This window comes from Doryrhamphus excisus, chromosome 4 (genome assembly GCF_030265055.1).
Source record: "Doryrhamphus excisus isolate RoL2022-K1 chromosome 4, RoL_Dexc_1.0, whole genome shotgun sequence".
Taxonomy (NCBI): domain Eukaryota; kingdom Metazoa; phylum Chordata; class Actinopteri; order Syngnathiformes; family Syngnathidae; genus Doryrhamphus; species Doryrhamphus excisus.
In genome coordinates this window covers 5252470-5276983 of record NC_080469.1, presented here as the reverse complement: position 1 = coordinate 5276983, position 24514 = coordinate 5252470, and the positions used below count along the sequence as shown (strand labels likewise).

The 24514-nt window shown below is 39.1% G+C and overlaps 1 protein-coding gene across 1 annotated transcript in view; it reads left to right on the top strand.

Moving 5' to 3' along the window:
- Positions 1 to 24514, top strand: part of htr7c (5-hydroxytryptamine (serotonin) receptor 7c) — a 34195-nt gene that overhangs the window by 1168 nt on the left and 8513 nt on the right. The window lies entirely within an intron of this gene.

Genomic DNA, 24514 nt, shown 5'->3' with positions numbered 1-24514 from the left:
TCTCAAACTCAATTTACCTGGGGGCCACTGGAGCTAGGGTCTGGGCAAGGCTGGGCCGCATCAGGTTTTCAAAAAAAAAACAAAAAAACGCATTTATTAAAAACAGAAAAATATACAAACTTTTTCAGTGCTTTGGTTCCGATTTTCTACAAGAAAAGCTCTGATAAAACATTCCACTGTTCTCAAATATCTTAATTTTTATTTTCTCTGCACAAAATAAGATGAAAAATAAATCAATCAATTAGTAATAAATGAATATTATAATAATAATAATAAAACGGCAAATAATAAAAACTTAAGAAACCACATATAGTTGGTGGGTAGACAATTTTTTTTTTCAGATTAAAATGAACAAAGCATTATTAGAGCCCTGTAGACATGACAAAACACGACTATAGTCACATTTATACTCTTTTTATTTACAACATATTGCGCAACTGCAGGGTCTTGAGACACATGCTAACTCGCAAACTAGAGAGCTAGCGACCTAAACGGTAGCCTTCAAGTTATTTCCTTTAAACTTAAATAGCCAAAAACTTACCACTTCCACACGGATAGGGAGGATAACTATTAACAGTTATTTAACCTTTAACATGAACATTAATCAAACGTAATAATTTTTTCCGGGTACATGATACCATACAGCATCCATATCAAACTTGCGCGGGCCGCACTAACATTAAACTTTCATATCAAGGCGGGGGCCTCAAACTAGTGTCCTGCGGGCCACATTTGGCCCGTGGGCCGCGTGTTTGACACCCCTGACCTACATTATTTGTAAATGCAGCTTCCTCAAGCTTTAAATTCACTTGCTCAGAATGAAAGCCTCTGCTTTTAACGAACGAGGAGGATGCCCCCCCGCCCCAATGTAATTCATAATGAACAACCCAAACATATTTAATCTGTTGTGGTGCATGTTCTATGAAGACTAATCAGTTGTTAAGGAATTTATAGTACTTTTCCCATTCAAACTGAATGGAACAGAGATGAAGGGGAAAATCACAACTTGATTGGTCCCAGAACTGACTGCACTGTACGATTTCTTCTTCATAAATTGAATATTTTCATAGTTACAGCATTAAAAACCGGTTTACGAACTCAATAGGTTTTTTTTTTTTTTTAGCATTGTTCGACATTAATTAACACCCCTATAACTATGTTTACCTTGTATTATTATTATCCAATGTAGTAGACATAACAATAAGACATAAACTAGACTCACATGTTTTCATACTGACAGCATACTTCCTGTGGTGGCTATTGTCTCATCAATGTAATATTACTGACATGCTAATACTGCTGTTTGTAGTTAAGGAGAGACTAATGATGGGCTTCATTCATTCACTTTATAATAAGCAGAGAAAGAGCTGCTGTAGGCCGCATCACGCCAATCACTGCTTGCTCCACTCATCCAAACACCTTCAAGTCCATCTCGCTATTCTATATCACACATCACATCCTAGGCCCCGCTCCTTAAATTACATTACATATCACGTCTACGATGTGGCGAGGGATGACTGTATGCGGGAACGCACAGGAATGGGAGGCGGACAAATTCAGTTCTCCTCCACTAGATTGCGGAATATGCATAATTAACTTGTGTAGCCACCTGTTGCCATTCATACAACAGATTAAGTCGTGTTAGTGTTAGCATTCTGGACTTTGACGCAAACGCCCTGGGTTTGAATCTCCACTGGTATTCATCAGGAAGGGCATCCGGAATATGAAGTGCTTAAGCCAAAACCAGTATGCGGATTTGCTATGGTGACTCAGAAATCAGGAAAAAAGCCGAAACAAACAAACAAAAAAAAAAAACGCTTGTTGGTGTGTAGTGAGCTTATTCCAGTGTAAAGTATGGAAAGTCAATAAAGTCCTAAATTCTAACTTGGGAAAGTCAAAATCACTGGGATGGATTGTGCCGATTACAAGATGAGCTGTTGCTGTGATGGGAATGTGTATGCACTATGTGACTCGGGATTGGACAAATGGGTTGGTACGGATTCGAGAGATGTAAGTTGAGTGTCTCTCAGAATCTAGTAAGTAACACTATGGACATCACGCGGCCAGGAGAGTGACCCCCCCTTGTGTATAGGACCAATGAATTTTTGATCTCACAGACTTCCAAGGATGTTCCTTTGAGAGACCACTCTGATGGAATTCAGCATCTCTAACCTGTGCAGTATACAGATATCACCACTGATGTCTTGAGAGAAGAGCCTGCTGTAGGCCTTGTAATGTTCATGTCCTCTTGTTTTTTACCAGCAATGTTGCGGTGACTCATATATTTCAAGAATTGCCTGACATTTTAAAACACTTTGTTAGCATATCAAAGTAAAAGAATGAGAAATGAAGTTCTTAAAGGGTTTCAGGTAATTCACAAAAATCAAATCTTTTGACTTTATTACCAGTCATCATGTGGTTAGCAGGTGAGCTTCACAGTCAGGAGATCTCAGGTTCGAATTTTCGTTGGGATTGTTTGCATGTTTTGCTTGAGTTGTTTCCAGTACTTTCTCCCACATCCCTAAGCATGCATTATTAACAGTAACGCATGATGAACTGGTCACTAATTCCTACAAGATGACAAGTTCGTTTTCATAGGAGAACCCAGAAGGATAGTTCACCGAGTTGCTAAATAATCCATCAAGTCAAATCCATGGCACGCACACTCACGCCACAATACATTCATGCAATGTAATAAAGAAAAGTCTATTAATTAATACGCTTTCTCCTGTGAGCTGATGAATGACAGCCAAGCCAGGGCAGTGGAGCCAAGTCGCCCTGGCCGGCGAGGCGCAACGGGGGATGGGGAGAGTGAGGAGGAAGTGTTGGCTGCCATGCTAAAAGCAGTGTGGTGTGGATCCTTGTGTAAAATGGCAGTGTTTGTTTGTGACGCAACTCCAAAAGCCTGTTGTCCATTCTCGAGAAAGAATAATCAGTAAGAACCATATACAGTCACGTAAAAAAATTGTAAAAAAAAAGAATTGTAAAAAAGTAAAGAAATCTGTAAAAAATCTGTAAAAAATCTGTAAAAAATCTGTAAAAAATCTGTAAAAATATCTAAAAATCTGTAAAAAAATCTGTAACAAAATCTGTAAAAAAATCTGTAAAGAAAATATAAAAAGGTGTAAAAAATTGTAAAAAAAAAGTATAATAATTATAAAACATTTGTAGAAAATTTGTAGAAAATTAAAAAAAATCTTTATCATCATGTTTTGCATACAGCTATTTTCCAAACTGCAACAAACAGCACAATAGTATCGAGTGTCTAGGAGTTTCCCAGGTCAGGACAGTTGTGTGATATGACAGCTTACTAATGGACCCCATAGTAAGACTGTTTAGAGCACATGTGTCATACTCAAGGCCTGGGGTCTAGATGTGACCCACAAAATAGTGGAAATAATGTGTGTCAATCATGCACTTCGTCTTTTTCTTTCTGAATGTTTTTTTTTAGCTGTTTTTATATCTTTACAACACACAGAAAAGAGAAAGACATACTGTATGTGTTCATGCCTCACATAAGGATTGAGGATGATGGGCAAATCTCCTTTAAAAAGTTAAAATCTGTTTTGGCTTGAGTCACTTTTACCTTCCTTGTGAGTAATATGTTACATATTCAATAATTCAAAAGTTCAACATGAATGATTTATTCAAAACGGTTGGGAGTGAGGGTCCTTTTTTTGTAGTTCCTTGGAAATCTAAGAAAAGTAACATAGAAGGATGAGGGTTGGGGTGGGGGGGGTCTAGATGACGTCATTTACTAATTTGCATAATTGTCCTTGGAGCATGTGCATTCGGGAGATCGGGATGGCATGGGTTTGTATCTCCACTTAATTGGGCATCTCTGTGTGGAGTTTGCACGTTCTCCCCATGCATGCGTGGGTTTTAACTGGGTACTCGACATTAGATTAATCGACGACTAAATTGGCGATTCTAAATTGTCCATAGGTATGAATGTGAGTGTGAATGGTTGTTTGTCTATATGTGCCCTGTGATTGGCTGGCGACCAGTCCAGGGTGTACCCCGCCTCTCGCCTGAAGACAGCTGGGATAGGCTCCAGCATACCACTGGATATAGAAAATGGATGGATTGTTTCATTGTTGACGGCTTATTATTTGCCCCAAATCTTTTTGGCTCATAAATTTTTGGCCTAAATTAAGCATTTTCAAGCATAAAAGTGACTAAGTGAAGTAAAATACAATTACTGTCGCCCCTTGTTTATCTGGGTTTACTGTTTTTTTGAGTTTTTTTTGTGAGGGCTATAGCGTCAATATACGTATATCCCATGACATCCGTTGTTGGCTAGCTCATATTAACTATTTTTCGCAGAAAAGGGAAAGATGGGCAAAAAAAGTGCAGTTCCCCTCACCACATATTGTGAATTAATTATGAGTCGATATGAAAGTGTAGGATTAAATAAGCTAGTAATATTGAATTGTGCAAATACAAACATGATATTTCTTAACGTAGCTTGATCAGCATGTCCAAAGCAAATAAATAATAAATAAAGCATGTCTACACAGTGCAAACACATGTCGGATAATGGTCAAATAATGCAAATTGTACTATTGTCACTTGTTTGCAACACTTGATGGAAATGTGCCTGAACAGAGCCTAAATTAAATTTAAATATGCATGTTCATGACACTGCCTTAGTTGAAAATGCAAAGACTAAATGTAAATGTTGATTCATCCATTAATTCTGCATTCATTTTCCTGCAAGGGGCAGAATCCCTCTACAGCACCAAATTGGAAACTGACACTAAAACCCCAAATACATTAAGGACGGTCACATTATTGCAGAACAGTGACTCGCCTTTGAATAAAGTATTTGTGCCACAGGCAAATAAAGCAGGAGCCAGCAAGTCCATCTCCTCTGTTTCCCTGTCATGATGATGTGAAAGTGGGTGTATGAAGAAGCCCTCCATCTTTGTCACCTTGCCTTTGGTTCTGTCACACAGTTTCTCAAAGAAAAAAACTTTAAATAAATAAGCTTAAAGGAACTCTTCATGTCTACCCAATTTACTCCTGACCTTTAAGAAAAAAAACGTTGAAGAAAAGATGGGAGAGGCAGCTGGCCAGGAAAGAGTTGTATAGCCTTTTACAAGTCATCACTTGGTGGCACCTCAAATGGAAAAGGACACAGAGGATTGGAACAGTGAGTCTGTCAAGAAATAACAGCAAATACAGAGGTCGGTTGTTTTTGTGTCCTATTGTTTCACGGACCTTTTTTTTTTAAATCACAGGACTGTGGATGATACAGGCTGGAAATCCATGTCCTGCAAAAGACTGAACTAATGAAATAGATGTGCATATACACTCCTGATCAAAAGAATTTGCATTTTGCACTGTTGGATCTTACAGAAGTTCTAAGTAGAGCATCTAAATGCAAAAAGAAGAAATGAGAGTGAGACAAAAAAAAATGAATAAGCAATTCACTAAACAAACAACCACTAAACTGAAATAGGCTATTCATCAGCTGATCAAACCACAGCCTTTAAATGTGGATTCAGTGTAATTTTCTGTTTTTTTCTATTCACACTGTCATAATCTTTTGATGGCAAAGTAAAAAAAGCTGTCTCTCTTTGAACTGCATAGGCAAGGCGTCTCGCAGGCTGGACACAGTAAGACATTTTAAACTTCTTACAAGATCCTGAGGGTTATGGAACAAATAAGCCAAGTAGGAGACCCAAACAAATTTCACCGGCCCTGAAGCAGAGCATCCGACTGACACGCAAAGACCTTTGAAGGTTGTTACTGGTGCAGAGAACAGTCTAATAACCATCAGACTCTGTTTGAGAAGGGTTGTTCATTCATTCATTTTCTACCGTTTATCCTCACGAGGGTCACGGGCATGCTGGAGCCTATCCCAGCTGTACACCCTGGACTGGTCACCATCCAATTACAGGGCACATATAGACAAACAACCATTCACAATGGCTGTAGTAACACATTGATTAGTTCTAGCCTCCGCCCTCTTTGCTTCTCTTTTTAATTACCATAGTTCGGTCATTCGTCATTAAGTGTTGTGGTTGCTCCCAAAGTTGATGTTCATAATGCACTCAATCCCCCTGACAAAGAGCCTATTGCAGCCTCTAAATCGTTTGTTATTTGTGGCTTGTGGCGCATTGTAGAAATACATTCATTCATTCATTCATTCACTTTCTACCGCTTTTCCTCACGAGGGTCACGGGTGCTGGAGCCTATCCCAGCTGTCTTCGGGTGAGAGGCGGGGTACACCCTGGACTGGTGGCCAGCCAATCACAGGGCACATATAGTCAAACAACCATTCACACTCACATTCATACCTATGGACAATTTGGAGTCACCAATTAACCTAGCATGTTTTTGGAATGTGGGAGGAAACCGGAGTACCCGGAGAAAACCCACGCATGCACGGGGAGAACATGCAAACTCCACACAGAGATGGCCGAGGGTGGAATTGAACCCTGGTCTCCTAGCTGTGAGGTCTGCACGCTTGTAGAAATACATTCATTCATTTTCTACCACTTTTCCTCACGAGGGTCGCGGGGGGTGCTGGAGCCTATCCCAGCTGTCTTCGGGCGAGAGGCGGGGTACACCCTGAACTGGTGGCCAGCCAATCACAGGGCACATATAGTCAAACAACCATTCACACTCACATTCATACCTATGGACAATTTGGAGTCACCAATTAACCTAGCATGTTTTTGGAATGTGGGAGGAAGCCGGAGTACCCGGAAAAAACCCACGCATGCACGGGGAGAACATGCAAACGGCACACAGAGATGGCCGAGGGTGGAATTGAACCCTGGTCTCCTAGCTGTGAGGTCTGCACGCTTGTAGAAATACAATTAAAGAATAAAACCCACCAAAATGGGAAGAATAGGGCACAAGGCATACTTGAATGAGAAAAAGATGAAATGTTAACATAACAAATCATGACACAAACCTTTGTCTTTAAACATATATACATAACTTTTTTTTTTTTTTAGCCCTTTTACAAAATGGAAAAATATATCACAGTTTCTCACCAACCTTGAAGAACTGTCAGGTCTAACAGCGTATATAGTTCTGATTTGTTTTGGTCATAATGTCGAGTTTTGATACACTGTTGAGAGGTATTAACCGAAGTGTCGTCTTGTGTTATTTGTACTGCTGTGGCACAGAGCTGCCCTGCATCATCAATTACAATACGTCCTATAATCAGTTGGATGCTGGGAAAAAACATTGAAAGGAATTGATGAAGTTAATCAAGACACAAAGAAAATACTTTGAGACACAAATTTAATTAAACATACTTTGATTTTGCACCACATGTCATAAATCAGTACATTAAATGTGGAAGTGTAATCTATGTTCCAGTCTGAGCACAATGCGCTCACACTAAACAAACTATGACTGATGACACGATTATTCATTACGAGAGATGTGTTTTATTGCTGGTACACCGCTATGAACAATGAGAAATAAACCCTCAGTTACTCAGCTTGCAACACACATTTAATCATATTACAAATCATATTTGTACCATCCACAGATCAATCTCCATGTAAAGTACACCGGTTTGAAAAGACTAACAAAATAGCATAGCATTACAGATAAATAAACACAGCTGTGACAACAGTGCAAGAACACTGATGATACCGATCCAGGGAAATAAAGGTCATCCGGCCCAGGCAGTGCACATAATGATTGGTAAGCAGATTATAATCATACAATGAGCATATTATGCACACTTTTGTTCACATCAAATAGTATAATTCAAGATGAAGCATATTTTTATTGACATATCCTTATCTTCAAGTAGTGTTTATGAAATGCATGTTGCATGGTGGAAGTTAGCACTGTTGCCTCACAGTGTGGGTTTTCTCCAGTTGCCCCAGTTTGTGAAAATGCGATTGCACAACTGTCCAGTGAATGCATACCACACTGAATTATTTATTTTTACTTACATTGTGACACCAGGGGTGTCCAAACTCCTCTATTAAATGCTGCACTGAAAAATCAAAGGATGCAATTTACAATTCATAAAAAGATGAAAAAAAACCTTTACACAAATGTTATTGTTTTTTTATTTGAATACAAAGTTTTATTAGCAGGGAATCGAACTCGGTGGCTGTGTGGCCTGCATGCTAAACACGCCCTCACCGTGCAGCCATGGATCAGAATAACATGGTTAAAAAAATATGATTCAAATGTTCTCCTGTTAGAGAGGCAAATAGAGTTAGGCAAATGTTCAGACGTGTGGTAACTTTTAGCTTGATTTAAATTTTCAGTTCATTTGGAGCTTTTAATAGATCCAAATACAATGGAACGTTAACATGTTTTATAGTTATTGTAGAAATTTTGTCAAAATTTTGCCTTGGTTCATATACATATATTCATTAATTCATTTTCTACCGCTTTTTCCTCATGAGGGTCACGGGGGTGCTGGAGCCTATCCCAGCTGTCTTTGGGCGAGAGGCGGGGTACACCCTGGACTGGTTGCCAGCCAATCACAGGGCACCATATACATATATGTACAATATAAATCATATTGACTTATTAGTACACTGCATGAATCCAAATGTGTTATTCAAGGGACAGTTTGGATATTTTGACATGAAGTTGTATGACAGCACACTACATAACTTTTATTGAAGTGTTTTTTTTTCTTTATAATGGAGCATCCCTGGGAGTACTTCCTGGAGTACTTCCAAGTAGGGGTGTAAGAAAATATCGTTTCGGCGATATATCGTGATACTTCGTTCCACGATACTGTATCGATATTAAAAAGCATGATATGGATATTTTTAGGCATTTATCATAGACTGTATATGGTATTTATTCAAGTGCAGACATGGCAATTTTAATTTAAACCTCCGATCGTTAGGTGGCAGCACTTACGTAGTCGATTAGGCAAGAACGTTGAACGAGATTGACGAGTGAAACGTCCTCACACATAAACACAGTTCAACATGGCAGAATGCCAGCACATAACAGCGGCCCCTGCGGCGTACAAGGCTGAAGTGTGGACACATTTTGGATGCCGTTTGTAAAATGTGTCGTGCCCAAATAAAGTATTTGGGAAACACGACAAATCTGCGAGTCCACTTAGCGAGACACCATGAGGACCTGCTGCTAGCAAGCAATGCAAAGGTCCGTTTGTATACTACAAAAGTAGTACTGTGATATTGCAGGTATTTTGCTTTTCAAAATGATATCACCTTTTTATTAAATAATGGTTATTTCAAGCATCCTAAAAGGACTTTTTACTGATGTTAGTTACTTTGTTCCACAAAAATACTCTTCTGATGGTGGATAAGTCAGGGACTGTATACTCACAGCTAATAGAATGTGAACATTTGAGCAGGATCCTGAGGAATAATTTAATTTATTTGTTTTTTATGTTTTTTTGGGGGGGAAATTTAAAGCTGGATGTTAAAGCTTTATTTATCCAAATGCTTATCCAAAAGTTTTTACAGAGGAAAGTTTGTGATACAGCATAACATACTGTTCTAATCGAATAAAAATGTGTTTAGTAAGTGCATATTGCTGGTGTAATTCAGTTTTTCTGAATACTACAAGAAAAACAAAACTACAAGAAAAACAAAAAAATATCGCCTTGTTAAAAGTATCGTGATATATCGTATTGTGAGCCTAGTATCGTGATACGTATCGTATCGCCAGATTCTGACCAATACACACTCCTACTTCCAAGAGTGCTTTGCTCTGATTATTCTGTAATCACAGAATAATTTGACAGACCTGGTCATTATTAGTAATTAGTAGTTATTGTCAATATTTCAGCTTATTGTCTTCACATTATGGCTTTTTGCTTTATTTTTTCCATTTTAATTTTTACAATGTTCTGCAAACCAATACAAAATATGAGCTGTGGGCTGCAAATGGCCACTTTGAACAATCCTGTCCAAGACAAACCAATGGGTATGGTACCCATTATGTCATTGTATGGTCATATCACCTCGTACTTTGGTACGTGACAAAAAAAAACAACCCAAAAAACCAAACAAACTATATTAGGAAAGCAGGAAGTGAACAAATGTAACAGTTACTGATTGTAAAAGTACCAGATGGAGGGGTAGGATTTAATAAGCTTTGCTTCTTCCTACTCCTTTTGGACATGTGGAACTGGGAACTGATTATGTGATGCATTGAAATATTACCATTTTTGAGATAGACAAGGGCTGTTCACCAAAGATGCAGACAACATAACTCAATTTTCTATTGTCCCAAAAGAAAAAAAATATGTTCAATGCCAAATGGTGAATCACTGACTTCTCAGGACCCACGCAGAAAAAAAACATGCCCACTGCATTTGTCATATTAGAAAAATGTTGAAATTTAAATTACACCATACACCAAATCTGTAATCATAACACCCTCTTATATATAGAAAGCATATTAAATTCAAATACATATGACAAGTGCACCACGTCAAAGTAAAATCCAATCATGTATGCTGGCATTTTGAGTCTCACAAGAGCAAGAAGAAACCTATTATCTCTATGATTTGTATCTGTTCGTTGGCTTCTTGTTTGCCGTCGATGAATAATGGGCCCCGTCATTGTTATGCCAAACTTGAAGTTTGATTTATGCCACATTAAAGTCACTCTCTACTTTGCCCTTTTCTTCTTCCTGGCCCCGGAGATTGTTGAATAAATAGGATGACAAGCAAACAATAGTACACTTCACTATCAGCTGTCTGGTTATTAATAGTCCGTCATCCTCATGTCGAGTTCACTAACATTCCAATTTTTGCTGATGTGCTTTGGTTCAGCTTCTTTTATATTTTTATTTTCTTAGAAATAATTGGTGACTCCAAATTGTCCATAGGTATGAATGTGAGTGTGAATGGTTGTTTGTCTATATGTGCCCTATATGTGCCGAAAGCAATGGTATACATGGAAAGGAATATTCCAATGGCGTGTCTACATGCGCCGCTATAATCAACCAGAATAGTCAATGGGGCATTCGCAGTAAAGCGTAAACACCAACATCACGTGATACCGACTTCCTGGAGTTTTTCTTTCATTTGTTGGAATAACTCCGTATTGCCAGTTTTTCCTTCGTCCAGTCTTGAAATTTAGTTTGAATCAAAAACAAACTTTCTGCAGCAGTCCAGTGCCGATTGCTCGCCTCCATATTTTTAAAATGGAAGAACGTCTGGAGATTTATATCCGGTATATGCGTAAATCGGATTTTATCCGTTATAAAAAGGCACTTTCTTGACTATGTTTCCAATGTACCTGGACGCGCAAACGCTGCAAATGACGTCGTATAGCGGCCTGTCACGATTCGGCGAATCGGAGTGATATATCCGAGGGAAATTTAATGGAAATGCATTGGAATGGGACTGGAGATTTTGTCCGAAATAGGCGAAATCCGTTATAAAAAATCTGATATATGCAATGAATTTTTATTGGAAATGCATTACAGAAAAATCGGTTCTTTTTTATCTGTCCGTTGTGAGCAAATTTCCAATATATCCGAGTCCGATATATCCGAGGTTTACTGTATATTTATTCGGATTGGCCCTTTTCTTTCGGAATGAGATGTATACAAAGGCTACATTCTTTCCGTTTGAGCAAATAACCCGAATGGAGTCGGAATATTTGGGTCCATGTATACGTGGCTAATGTAACATAAGGATGTAGAGCTGCTTCACATCCGCATTTTTTACACATCTGATGTTGAGTGAGCGTTAAATTTGAACGGTCACATGAACAATAAACGAGAAGGAACACACCATCAGCACATCTAAGTGAGGGGACATTTTGCAGTTCACCGTGTTCTTTGCCATCTGTTAGTGATAAATCATTTTCTTCATTGGATTTGAATGAATTGCAACCTACCTGCCCAATAAATGAGGGATGAATTAATATGAGGCAAATCATAGTGGCCACAGTGCAAGATTCATTTCATAGCAATCATAGTGTTCTGTGAGATTAGAAATCCTGATGCGACTCTGTAAGTATATGACTAGTACAGGGAAATATGAAGTATAATCATTCATATTCTCCTACTGAACCATTCACATTCAGGCTCCCAGACTTGTCAACCTTGAAGAAGTTTACTCCCCCACTCTCGCCAACTTGAAAAATTAAAGACTGGGTGGGTCATTGTGATGTTTTTTGGAAAAGTGATACAGTCATCTCTTTCCACTTTGTGGTTTAAATATCTCACCCTCACTAACGTGGTTTTTCAAAAATGAATAAGTGATCACTGCTTTGTGGTTGACTATGATGTCATGCTGTGAGTTCAGCCCGTGTGACAGTTTTGTTTATGTTCACTTTCATGCCTTAGTTCATTTGTTTTGCTCGTATTTTTGTATTATTTTCAGTTTTGACCTGCTCTGTTTGCTGCATGCTCTAATTTGATGTTCTCATGCTCATGCCGCTAATTTTTGTTTCTTATCTTGAGTTCAGCCAGCATGCTTGTTCCTTAAGTCGGAGCATTGCACTGCTCTTAAAGGGGACCTATTATGCTCATGTTTCAACCCTTTGTATTGAGTTGTTGGGCTCCTATATCCCGCACAGTTTATACTAGGATACTCGTTTATAACGAGTATCCGGCTCATCCCTAGTAATTACAGAGAGAAGTGAGTGCAGCTAGAACATCAGTCATTTTTATTGCAAATGTTGATCCAAAATCCGAGGACAACACAAGTAGGTGAACAAAGAAGTGACAGTCATAAGTTTATTCATTCATTCATTTTCTACCGCTTATCCCACGAAGGTCGCGGGGGTGCTAGAGCCTATCCCAGCTGTCTTCGGACAAGAGGTGGGGTACACCCTGGACTGGTGGCCAGCCAATCACAGGGCACATATAGACAAACAACCATTCACACTCACATTCATACCTATGGACAATTTGGAGTCGCCAATTAAACCTAGCATGTTTTTGGAATGTGGGAGGAAACCGGAGTACCCGGAGAAAACAAACGCATGCATGGGGAGAACATGCAAACTCCACACAGAGATGGCCGAGGGTGGAATTGAACTCAAGTCTCCGAGCTATGAGGCCTGCGTGCTAACCACTCAACCGCCATGCAGTCCATAAGTTTATTCATTCATTCATTTTCTACTGCTTTTTCCTCACGAGGTTCGCGGGGGGTGCTGGAGCCTATCCCAGCTGTCTTCCGGCGAGAGGCGGGGTACACCCTGGAATGGTCGCCAGCCAATCACAGGGCACATATAGACAAACAACCATTCACACTCACATTCATACCTATGGACAATTTGGAGTCGCCAATTAACCTAGCATGTTTTTGGAATGTGGGAGGAAACCGGAGGACCTGGTTTATTGTTTTTTTTTATTTTCATATTTTACAGTAGTTGTCTTACAAGTTATATATATATGTATATTAATATTGTATTAATAGTTTAACTTATTTTTACACTTTTTCAATAGACAGTTGACAAAAGATTTTATTATGGTGAGAATTTGGCCCTTGAACAGGTTATTTCTATTTCCATTAATATTTCATTAAATTCCTTTTTAATATTTCAATATTCCTTTCCACAAATAATGGGTCAAACAGAATCCTGGAAAGATTTGACTATGTTGCACCATTTTCCTTCTCTATTTTGAAACCAATTCCCACACACGCCCTAACCAAGCACATGATGCATGGACAATTGACTTGAGGTTGTGTTATAATAAAAGTCAAACCGGTAGTCAAACAGGACAGAAACAGCTGCAGTTGGCAGAACAAGCTGCACTTATCAATGATTAACCAGCCAAATGCAACCTCCCAGCATTTTATTTCATGATATTCTAAAATATATTCACTGACAGAAGTTTTAACAGTCATTGCCGCCAGCTCACATGCTGGATTTTTATGTCGTCTTTTTCTTTGAAGATGAAAAGTGTTTGTACTCAGCATGAAATAGCTGTAAAGGTTTGTCGCATTAACCATGCTTGTGATCTTGGATTTGGGAATTCCCGGTAATATTACTGTATATTTCCTACCAGAACACACTTTCTGTTTGCTAAGAATTCATTTACAAGCATGACGTGACTTTGATCCAATCGTGCTGGCCTTTCTGGAAATGTCCAATCCTTCACATTTCGTCAAGGTGGAAGTTAGAAGGGAAAAGTGCCTGAGAGAGCAGAGCTTAGGCGTCACATCACATTACCTGAGGATGCGTCAGCTGTGTCAGGTCATGTGTGTGTGTGTGTTGCTGCGGGTACATATTCCCCAGCTGCACTGTCTCTCCAGAGAAGAACTTCGCAAAATATTTTCGCCTGCTTGTCCCTGACACACTGGATAAGCAGAAAGGACATGAAGATGGTAAGCTGAATACCATTTAGAGGCCGTGTGTGTTTGCTTATCCCCTGCTGCTTTGTGGCGGCCCGCAACAAATACATTCGGACCGCCACAGATAGATTTGGTGATACCTGGTAGGTGGTGGTATGCATCATAACTCGGCACCAAATTCCCACATGGTACACATTAAAATATACAGATAAAGTGTTTCTGTTTTACGATTAATTTTTAGTCAAAAATTCACACCAAAATTTTGCCTTGGTATATATATATATATATATATATATATTCCACGCATATTGTCACTATATTAATACACTACCAGAGTTCAGATGTTTTCCTAAAGAGGGCCTATTCTGCTTTTTCCACTTTTATGACCTATAAATGTAGTTATAGAATGTTGTATTCTCGTGTTAAACGAAACCAAAATTTCAGATTATACGCCCTGAAACAAACTCTGAATTCTCGTTTTCACTGAGTTTTTTTCCTACATTGGCTCATCGTATAATAGGTATTTATTAATTATAGTATTTATTTATTAATTATTGTGTATTTTTAGCACAAAACATCCTTGTTGGCTGCTTGGCAGTACATGGAAACAGGACTCGGAAGAGAGCTTCATTGCCTGCCTATGATGTCATCAGCTGGTTGACTCTGTAGTTCTTTGCTAACTAGTGCAGTTACTCCATAAGTCTTGAAAATGTACATTAAATTATTATTTTTAAATGCATAAAACATATAAATAACATAAAATATGTAACATATGGACCCCTCTCCGCCTCTCGCCTGAAGACAGCTGGGATAGGCTCCAGCATCCCCGCGACCCTTGTGAGGAAAAGCGGTAGAAAATGAATGAATGAATGAATGTAACATATGGATGATAAATGAACATTTAAGGTTATTTTACCTTCAAGAAGAGACAAAAACACAATATGGCAGGAAATCAACACGGACATCACCTTTTGCAATGAGTGTTTCTAATGTTCTTCATCAAAATGCTGCCACTAGCGGCTTCCTTGAAGTCATTTTTTTCGTTATTTTGCGGGTATGATAATAAAAAAATAAGCAGAAACAAGCGGTGATAAACACTATTGAATTCAAGAAACAACTAATAGCGTAACACCAGGGTTGTGCAACCCAGCCGGTATTCACATTTGTATTTGTTGAAGTTGGAAACGTATTTGTATTTGAGTAAAATTCCCCCACCCACAAGTTTTTTAATGAAATAAAATGAAAATAAAATAATAATAATTACGATGAAATTTACCAATGTTTTTTTCATTAATCCACCAATGAATCTGTACGGAAAAAAAGCCATCATCATCATAGGTTCTAGACGTGACCATGATAAGTACATTTTTATAAAGTAGGATTCCTTATTCTTAAATGAAATAGAAACCCTATTCACGACCTTCAAAATATGTTTTTTTTTGGGGGGGGCTTGAGGCAACTTGAGGCTGGTAGTACTTTCAATGTTTGTGCAGACCTGCCAACATATACAAATTTATGGTACTCAATGTGCAATTTTACTCTTGAATATGCTTATATGCTAAAAAAACAGGGTTCAATTCCACCCTCGGCCATCTCTGTGTGGAGTTTGCATGTTCGTGCATGCATGACTTTTCTCCGGGTACTCCAGTTTCCTCCCACATTCCAAAAACATGCTAGGTTAATTGGCGACTCCAAATTGTCCATAGGTATGAATGTGAGTGTGAATGGTTGTTTGTCTATATGTGCCCAGTGATTGGCTGGCGACCAGTCCAGGGTGTACCCCGCCTCTCACCCGAAGACAGCTGGGGTAGGCTCCAGCACCCCCTGCGACCCTTGTGAGGAAAAAGCAGTAGAATATGAATGAATATGCTTATATGCTCTCCATTTTGCGTCCTTTTACCTGGTTTCAGTTTCAGTCAAGTTCAGTCTGTACAGTACAGATAAATACATAGATAGATATTATCGGGGGGGAGTGGGGGCATGACTGAAAATAATTGAGAACCACGGGTCTAGCTCCAAGCTACATGACCATACCATGTGCCGCTACTGCCACAAAAGGACGACTTTTAACAACGAATATTTTGACAACAATCAGAACCATACTGTTCTTTGGAAACAGGGCTTTGGCTACATCTGTAGCTCTCGATCTCTATGGGGGCCTGTTTTTATGTCCAGTATAGAATTGAATTGCTGCACTAGATGTCTGAAGGCATAACAGTCCTTCAGAAAGTTAAAGTGAATGTGATGAGGTAGATTGCTTTCTTAATGCAGACTTCAGTGAAGCAGAAAACACGCCCTCTTGCTCGTTTCAAATGCACTAAAATACATTCTGACCCAGATTCAACAGACAGTGCTGAAGACCTGAAAGGCGAAATCACAGATTTACTGACTAAAAAAACGATTCTATGAGATACGGCGCTCAACACACAGCCCATACATGGAACTTAGACATGTCCAATATCAGTGAATGAAGCCGCCAAGATTACCAGATTATTAACTGTGTTGTGAACTTTCACATTACAGCCTCTGGTTATAGAATGGATATAATCAAACCCAGAGCAGTTCATATTTCATACATACTTCAGATGTAGGGTAGCTTGACCAATATTCCATGGATCACTGATCATGAGATTTGTACGAGTGCATTCAAAATATCAAAATGCCTGGAAGAGTTCAGAGATGCTCTCTCAGGCTGCCATCATGAGACTGAAGGCATCAAGACTCCAGTGAAGTATCAAGGCCAGATGATGTTGTCTGAGTCCTCCGGGATAGGAATTGTGACGACTGACCAAAAAGGGAAGAGCACAATGTGTGTGATAGTTGTTTTTCAGTTCTTTTTCTGCAAAAGCAGCGTAGTAAAATGCATGGATGGGTTATTTTTATTTGGTACTGTACATTAATGTGTGTTTCAACATGTTATTTGAGTGTTTTTTTTGTTACACAAAAACAGTGTCAAGAGAGTGGGAATTGCCTTAAAAATTAGGCTTTATCACTGGTTGTATTAAGAGATTAAGATTAAGATTAAGATATGCCTTTATTCGTCCCTCAGTGGGGAAATTTGTATTGCACAGCAGCAAGAGTACAGAATCAGTTAAGCAGTACAAAATACACAATATAGAAAAATAAACAATATAAACAACCCAAGTATTAACAAAAATCAACAGTTATATACAATACAGTATGTAGATAATATGAAACGAGATGAGATATATAACCAGTCTATACACTGAGATCCTGTTAGAGAGTTAATATGAGGCATTATGGAAATACTTCACATAGAACTTATATATATATATTGCATTTAAAGCCCTTAATATTGCACATGGAGGTTGATCAGATATTGCACAGTGAATGGAGTCTGGAGTAACTATACTGACTATAAAAGGAAGTATTACACAGATGTACATATACAGTATTTTTATACTTCTACCTTATTTTATTAAACTTTCCTTTTCAAATTGGTATAAAATTTACATGCATACTGTGCACTTTTTCGGGAATTTTGCCCTTCAATCCCAATCCTCATGTCAGTCATTAACACAATTCTTTCATTTTTCTGTGTTCTAATAAGAGAAACCGGGGCACATTATAGGAGGCACCTATTTCAACTATAAAACCAATCTAACAATGTTTTATCTTTTATCTTTATTTTGATGATTTAAAACATTACCGGAATGTATTTCGAAAGTACATTGATTTCACACAGGAAAAATTAGATAACATTACTTCCCTTAACACCAGCAGCATAGAAACAGCAACAACACTTACAATGTTCGCCCTCATTGGGATGGCTGTGTCTTCCAGCACATGACTTAAAAAATGCTGACAGCAAAACAGCATGTTGTTGAGTCTTCATAGCGAAATTGAAAACTAGCAGTATGCACTCTTCCGTATGTCCCGTGGGAGTGGCTTGAGTCATTGTGATTGAGATATAGAGACGAGCATAGCATCGTTACTCTGCCAGATAAATATACTTTCTCATGAGAGCTGATACAAGAATTGCTGTAGCTTGGCTAATAGACTGGTCAGTTATGTACATTGAACACTGTTGGCATTTTTTTAGTTTTATTTTAGGGTTTTATCGCTGTAATAGTCAAAAAAAGTAAGGCTTTACAGCCTACATTAAAACGGAAGGATCTCAACATTCGTCTGAAATGTACTATATACTGTAGATACAATATGAAATCTCATAAAAAAACGTTTCACTTGGTTTTATTTTGGAAAATCTGAATCACTTGTAAAACCTTGTCCACTGCAAGACTTATTCAAATTAGACCCAGGGCATGCAAAGTGGGACCTGAAAAGGGAAATGTGAATAAATGCACGCAACTCAGTTAATGCTAATTTTTTTTTCTACAAATTAGATGAGACAATCAACATTTTGAAACCACCAACTGAACATTTAGCATTTTGTCCTACCTTTAACACTCTGCTTTTAAAGGTCCATTATTTATCACAATTTGCATTGACACTCCTGAGTTGAAAAACAGCAAGACATTAGAATTTTACATTGTTGGTTATTAACGCTGTTCTAAGTAGAGCATCAAAATGCTCCATTGTTTCACTAAAGGAAAAAGCACTTCAGCATTCAGAACGGTACATGGTCAGTGTGTGGCTTTGTTTTTCGTTAAAGTCTGAAAAAAACCTCAGAACTTGTCATGCACAAGTTTCCGGTGGTTGCACAGTCTGATCTAATCTGACCAACCTCGACGCACATTTGAAGAAGGATTTTTGCAAGTCATTGGCTGTAACAGGTTCATTGAGCCTTGCTACACGTGGCTATTTTTGATAAAAACTATACATTGTAGACGTTTTGTCATAGCTACTGTTGCTGACTATTATTCTCTAATTGAGTAATATCACTTGATCAAGCCTTTCCTAACATTTCATGCAAACAAATGTATAACATATTGACCAATATTCAAAGCTGCAATATTGGAATCGGGTTGGATTTGATAACTTTCTATTGGGAGATTTTTTGGGTCTAACCCTTGACTTTTTTGCCCCACAACCCTCAGCATCTTTTAAGAAGTTTAATAGGAGCAGTCAACCTACACACTACAAGAGGCCTTGCTTATGCAGCTCAACAATCTGACTGCATTTAAAGAGAGAAAGTTTTTTTGCCTTTGCCATCAAGAGATCATGACATACCTTGAAAATGACATTGAAATACATTTTTTTTGGCTTTTCAAGGTCGGGTTCTTAAACAAATTAAATGGTTTGGAATAAATTGCTTACTATTTTTTTTTTTGTCGCAATTCCATATTTTGACTTTTGCTAGCCAGGAATCAGAAACTCCAGTCACTTCTGCCTGATGCTTGCCTAAGCTAAACAAAATTAGCTTTGCCTCACACCAGATAAAAACAATTTCATGGTAGCCATTACTCAACTGTGCATGTCCATATATGGACGTCTGGGTTGCAGTGATGTCAGTAGAACTCATTCATTCATTCATTTTCTACCGCTTTTTCCTCATGAGGGTCGCGGGGGGTGATGGAGCCTATCCCAGCTGTCTTCGGGCGAGAGGCGGGGTACACACTGGATTGGTGGCCAGCCAACCACAGGGCACATATAGACAAACAACCATTCACACTCACATTCATACCCATGGACAATTTAGAGTCGCCAATTAACCTAGCATGTTTTTGGAATGTGGGAGGAAACCGGAGTACCCGGAGAAAACCCACGCATGCACGGGGAGAACATGCAAACTCCACACAGAGATGGCCGAGGGTGCAATTGAACCCTGGTCTCTTAGCTGTGAGGTCTGCGCGCTAACCACTCGACCACCGTGCCGCCCGTCAGTAGAACTCAGTGTTAAAAAAAAAATCTAAAACAGTACGCAGAGCCATTCAAGACTGATTTCTAAATGCACATACACATTATGTGACATGTTGGCATCGTTTAAGAACATTTATTGGTCAGAAAAGAGGAAAAAAGCATAATAGATCCCCTTTAAAATTTTTATCAGGAATGCATCCAAAACGCCCAAAAATACTATGACTTGTTGCTGTGTTGGATCTTTGCTCATACAGGAATAACTTTGTTTTAACAATTGTTTCTTGTTTCAAACTGATGCCGCATGATATCACCTGTCACTGTTTCTGGAATTTTTGACTCAAAATATGGAACAGTTGGCTTAAATGGAGGCATACCTTTATCATCCTGACCTTCTTAACTTCAACCACTTTGTGTTCATTTATAGCATTTCAGTTTTCCCTGTACATTATTTTTTGCATTTGACGCTATTCTGTGCAGGCTGAGATGCGAAAGTGTTTGCTTTGTTTTCCAAGGACACCCTGCTCTGACAGCGATGGGCACACAGGCGCTTAGAACGTATTTATCACTGTGACACTAATAGTTGCCTATCATCTCTATTGCTGTGGGAGCCAGTAAAAAGGCTGATAGGATAGTTGACAGGACAGGTGGTGAGCTGCACAGCAACGGCCATAAAAAATCTGCACTTCTTCTTTCCAGTAAACAAGTGGTTGTCATTGACGTTTTTTTTTTCTCCCATTCTTAAAATTTATATGATTTGTTATTGGGTAGATAGTTACATGTGATATGGATGTGGTGTATTTCATTATTAGACTGAACAGAAGAGCTGCGGTGATACCCAAGGGCTCTTAAGTTTACAATATATGCACAGTACAGGAAGTTGACAAATTTATTTTAAGGGCAATATTACATTGGGACTTAGTCAAGCATCGAATAAAACTTTGAACACAGCTATCATAAGAATCTTCTAACAAAAAAATATGTGACAGAAATCAGCATTCTGCGAACAATGGGGAGTTTTTGTATTATTTCCTTTTCAGCAGTCTCAAATAATATTTAAAAAAAAAACTAAGCGTGAGCTCTCGCTCTAAAATGTGTCCCACTTCACTTTTTTTCACAACCTTACCTCCTTAGAACTCCGTCAATGGCCTTGGAAGTCGGAAAAAATGAAAGGATGAGTGAATGAGTGGAAAGTTTCTGTGGCAAAAAGTAAATTGACTTCCCCACTGTCCTGTTCCTCTTTTTAGTATTCTAAATTTACCACTCTGCCACCCAAACCCAACCACAGCTCGGTAAATATTTCACCGTGTATTCCCTCTCAGACATAAAAGGTTTGAGAGATAGCCCAGGAGACAGACGGCTGTTGCCCACTATGGCCGGTTACAGTGTTTCAAAAAATAATACCGTTCACAGTGACCTAGCTGGTAGCCCAGTGGAAGTAATGGAATTCTCCATTAGTTTGACCACACTGTTAGTCTGTGACAGGGTGCAGCAATGAATATGATATATATTAAAAAAATCATGTACTTTTTTAACTGGTTGCAGCATTGTGTATTATTGACATGTGGGTATATGATGACATCATCTCATTTGCATTTGGGATTTTCAAATAGACCGACTCAGTGTTTGTATGTAAACGGGTGAAACAGGTTTTTGGTTTGTGGATATTATTCTCTCATTTATTTTTACCTTATTTGACAACAGAACGTTGAAGTTGATTTTATTTTGTCGAATTTGCGTGCCATGAAAAAAAAGCATTCATGTTGTTTCCTGGGTTCCATTCAGATAGGTGCTGATTTTGAAAATAATGTACACGTCATTGTATATCTAATATCTCACTATACTGATCAACAGATGTGTTATAATGCGCATCCAAGTCAGTTGTGTAGCGTTAAATTATGATGCCATCAACCGTACAGAGGTTCGAATCAGAAAACGTCAAGTTGGGATACGATCACTCACAACAATCTTAATAAAAAGAAAGAAAAGATAGCATAAAATGTATCTGTGGCAGTCCAAATTTATTTGTGACAGGCCGTCAGAAATAAATTGAAGTATGGGAAACACTGCAGATGTTCCATCCTTGTTGTCATGCCCTTGAGCAATATATGTACCATGTCATCAGACTCACTCACTTCCTCAACAAAATAATCCATTAATCATTCTATGACATTGTTAACAGCTTTTTAAATTGCAAGCTGCTGTATTTGAAATAATATTTTTTTTGCCACCACATTCAAAGCACGCAGCACAATCAAAACATGTACTAAAATCTGTTTGTATGGATATGATAGGATATGATATGATAACATTGTGGGTCCATTGGTTGTGTGCGATTATGACACCAGATTTCCCGAAGACTTCCCACTTTCTGCATGCACCACTTCCCGGATGCGATGCGGACTAACCAGGGGACCAATTTCCCTTCTTAACTGATGCAGTTGTTCCATAAACAGCTAGGAATCACCTCCATCAAGACCACACCATTACCTCCTCAAATGAATGGACGGTTGGAAACATTGAACCAAAGAATGGTACAAAAGTTTGGTTGAGACTTCCCGTGAAGTTCCCCCAATCCTCAACAGGATTTTGGCCTTTTGAACTTTGTATGGCTGGGATGTTCAAGGCCCACGAGATCTACTCAGACCTCGGAAGCCGCAACAACCCAGACAAGTGAGCTGGGAGTGCAATACATGCTCCACATGAGGGACAGCTTGGCCAGGTATCAAGGGGAAGACAGAGAGAACCTAGGAGGCCCAGAAGAAACAGAAATTGTGGTATGACCAACGAGCACATCACCAGCCAACCACAGGGCACATATAGACAAACAACCATTCACACTCACATTCATTTGGAGTCGCCAATTAACGCCAATTAACCTAGCATGTTTTTGGAATGTGGGAGGAAACCGGAGTACCCGGAGAAAACCCACGCATGCACGGGGAGAACATGCAAACTCCACACAGAGATGGCCGAGGGTGGACTTGAACCCTGGTCTCCCAGCTGTGAGGTCTGCGCGCTAACCACTCGACCGCCGTGCCGCCTTTCTGCAAATTCATTCATTCATTTTCTACCGCTTTTTCCTCACGAGGGTCGCAGGGGGTGCTGAAGCCTATCCCAGTTGTCTTTGGGCGAGAGGCGGGGTACACCCTGGACTGGTCGCCAGCCAATCACAGGGCACATATAGACAAACAACCATTCACACTCACATTCATACCTATGGACAATTTGGAGTCTCCAATTAACCTAGCATGTTTTTGGAATGTGGGAGGAAACCGGAGTACCCGGAGAAAACCCACGCATGCACGGGGAGAACATGCAAACTCCACACAAAGACGCCCGAGGGTGGAATTGAACCCTGGTCTCCTAGCTGTGAGGTCTGCGCACTAACCACTCAACCACCGTGCCGCCTTTTTGCAAATTGTTGTTGAAAATTTATAAACATTCATTATGTGTTACTTTTTCTTCGTCTTTCCCTTGCCTTGTGGGAGGACAGTGTGATATATAAGGAGGATTTTTCCAAGCACTGTGGGTTCACCTTGGGACACTCGGTTTGGTGAGGATGATGACTACATTATCATTTCCTCCTCTTTTATAGTCATTACAGTATAAACACATAACACAGCACATTAAGTTGTTTGACAACATCTTTAGCATTTATATGGAAACCATACAAGTCACTGCTGATTGTATGCCTTCATAAACAAAACAAATGTTTGACATTTTCGGTGCTTCTGAAAACAGTTGGGTAAAGATGAGTCATAGATGGTCTTAGAGATGCCCACAGACACACAAACACTAAATAACCACCATCATTACTGAATAATGCATGCAAAGAGAAATATTGATTTACTTGGAATCCATTATAAATCTCCAGGAATTCCCACTGCATAAGATCTTCCCATCTTGGGATCTGTCATGTTTCTATTTGACATTGCTCACTGATCCCTCTGATAAGTTTAAGTAGTCTTCAAAGGAGACTTGGAAGTGCATTGAATGTTAGGTGAGATGAGCTGAGCCATCTTGCTCTTTCCTGTGAAGAGAGAAATCTTTTTAGAGGACAAGTTAATTGTGTTCGATTCTCCGCTTGGCATCTCTGTGTGGAGTTTGCATGTTCTCCCTGTGCGTGCGTGGGTTTTCTCCGGGTAATTAGATTTCCTCCCACATTCCAAAAACATGCATGCTAGGTTAATCGGTGACTCCAAATTGTCCATAGGTAGCTTAATAAGGAGCATAGAAAATGGATGGATGGAAGGTAATTGTGTGTTTATTGCAATGGCCACCAACCTTTTTGAGCCCATAATCCTTGGTCTCGGCCATGAACCTACCTAAGAAATAACCCCTCCCCCTGACACACTCACCTCCTGTGATATTTGGATATACAGAGTTTATTACACGGCTGCAAAACCCCTCACCCTACACTTTATACGCTTTTTTCAGACATGCATTAATATTTTCTCACATTTCTTCCTTTGTTTGTTTGATTTTTAATGA